The 2,409-nt window shown below is 34.3% G+C and overlaps 1 non-coding gene across 1 annotated transcript; it reads left to right on the top strand.

The window, feature by feature from the left end:
• Positions 1-714: 714 nt before the first annotated feature.
• Positions 715-817, top strand: LOC149022814 (U6 spliceosomal RNA). The gene has a single exon (XR_016172634.1). It is a non-coding gene; the product is annotated as a U6 spliceosomal RNA (small nuclear RNA).
• The last annotated feature ends 1,592 nt before the right edge of the window (positions 818-2,409 follow it).

Genomic DNA, 2,409 nt, shown 5'->3' with positions numbered 1-2,409 from the left:
TATCCGAAATTTTTCTTACTGAAAAATATATGTATCCATTCGCTAAGCAACCGAATTTTGATTCGGATAATATCCTAATAGAGTAAAGTATTTTCTCTAAAAAGGGATGATAATCGGATTCGGAAACCAGTAATCAAATAATTGAAAATTGGAAATTATCTACTTAGAGTAAAGACACTTCTCTCTAAAAAAAGGCTGATAATCGGATTTGAAAACCCAGTAATCGATTAACGAAAATAAAAATTGAAAATCAAAATAAATAAAAAATGACGATAACCAATCAGTAATCGGATAGTTTATCGGATTGGATTATTATCGAATATCTGATAAAGTTTCGGGTTTGAATTCGGATTCGGATGCTTACTTTAAATTTCTGCTGGATTCGGATTCAAATTCGAGAAGATGGTTTTGCTAATCGGATTCGGATACTAGTGTATCTCGAGCCAAATCGATTCTTTTACGGGTCTAGACCTATATGGCTCAATCGGCTATTGTCCGTTTTAGGAAAGAGAGAACCTTAGGTGGAAAAGCACCTTTGTTCTGTCTCTTGATGTATGAATAAGCCATTAGTTTCAAGTCCAGCCCAGCCTAGAAGACACGAATCTCGAGAAACAAGAGTAGGAAGCCTAGGGACTATTGGCGATAAGATAGTCCCATACGGTTCAACGTTGAAGCTTTCTTCCGTTGATAAAGTTGCAGACGCCTACAATGGTTGACTCTTCAGAGACATCCGGTAAAATTGGAACGATACAAAGAAGATTAGCATGGCCCCTGCGCAAGGATGACACGCACAAATCGAGAAATGGTCCAAATTTTTTTGGTATTTTTCCTTAATCCCCTTTACATGTTTTCCTTTGTTTTCTGTTCATTTTCAGTGATTCTCTAGTAGGGTTTTGTGAGCTTTCTCAGAAAATCTATCGGTAATCTTTTATATCACTCTTTTTTCTTTGTTCTTCGTGTTATTCGTTTCTCAGAAAATCTATGGGTAATCTTTTATATCACTCTTTTTTCTTTGTTCTTCGTGTTATTCGTTTATGCTGTGTTTCTTGTTTTGTTTCTATTTTCTATTCACTGTCAGGGGATTCTCAAATAGAGTTTTCCAAAGTTTGGGTTCTGATGTAACTTTCCAGGAGAAGTGTCTTGGTTATCTTTAACTCACTTTGTTATATTGAGGCATCTGATTTATGGTTGAGGTATTTGAGTAATATCCGACATATGTTCTAATATAGGCCATCGGATTAGTTGTGATCAAAAGGTGTAATAGGCCTTTGCGGAAGAGTCCAACTAATCGTGGAATCTAGTGTTGGTCTATAAATATTAGCTGGAAGCAATGGTTTGGGTATTCCAAACTAGATACTCAGGGTGTGATACTTTAAGCAACCTTGTACTTAAACCTAAATCCTAAAAATCTTAAAGATGAATGTGATGAGATTAAACCAACATATGTTCTAATATAGGCCATTGAATTAGTTGCGTCAAACGGTGTAATAGGCCTTTGTGGAAGAGTCCAACTAATCGTGGAATCTAGTGTTGGTCTATAAATATTAGCTGGAAGCAACGGTTTGGGTATTCCAAACTAGATACTCAAGGTGTGATACTTTAAGCAACCTTGTACTTAAACCTAAATCCTAAAAATCTTAAAGATGAATGTGATGAGATTAAACCGACATATGTTCTAATATAGGCCATCGGATTAGTTGCGTCAAACGGTGTAATAGGCCTTTGTGGAAAAGTCCAACTAATCGTGGAATCTAGTGTTGCTCTATAAATATTAGCTGGAAGCAACGGTTTGGGTATTCCAAACTAGATACTCAAGGTGTGATGCTTTAAGCAACCTTGTACTTAAACCTAAACCTTCAGAATCTTAAAGATGAATGTGATGAGATGAGAATTGTCCCTCTCTCTTTCTTTTATATTATTTTTATATAAAAAGAAAATTGGTAATGAAACCTAGAATATGGTTTCTTTTTTAATTGTTGATTCTTTTTGGTTGATCAAAAAACATCTTTTGTTTTATATGCATGGCATATTAGATGGGAAACACTTACATAAAATACCCAAATAAAATACTAAAGCCATAAAATTTGAAATAGGAGACCCATCTTGTTTGGGTTGCTATTTATTTTATGTTTATATTGTTAGTATACAAAAAGAAAGGATTCGATTAAAGTGAACAAAGTGATGGTTTTGTCACAGTCTAAATTTGGAAAGAAATTGCCACTTACTTTTTTTTTTTTGGGTCGAGAACTTTTTTTAGAACACTTGAATGGAGATATGCGTTTGATTAACTTGACCAAGTTGAAGACCTTCATTGGGTCTAAAATCAATGCAAGAAAGAGAAACAAAATTTGGATGAAAGAGTCTGAATTTGTTCTATAGAAGACTAATGTGTTTTGATTTAGTCTCATG

The sequence above is a fragment of the Hakea prostrata genome, chromosome 3 (genome assembly GCF_041222555.1).
Source record: "Hakea prostrata isolate BN-2017 chromosome 3, UWA_Hpros_2, whole genome shotgun sequence".
Taxonomy (NCBI): Eukaryota; Viridiplantae; Streptophyta; class Magnoliopsida; order Proteales; family Proteaceae; genus Hakea; species Hakea prostrata.
Note: the sequence above shows the minus strand (reverse complement) of the source record. Positions and strands in the feature narration are given on the sequence as shown.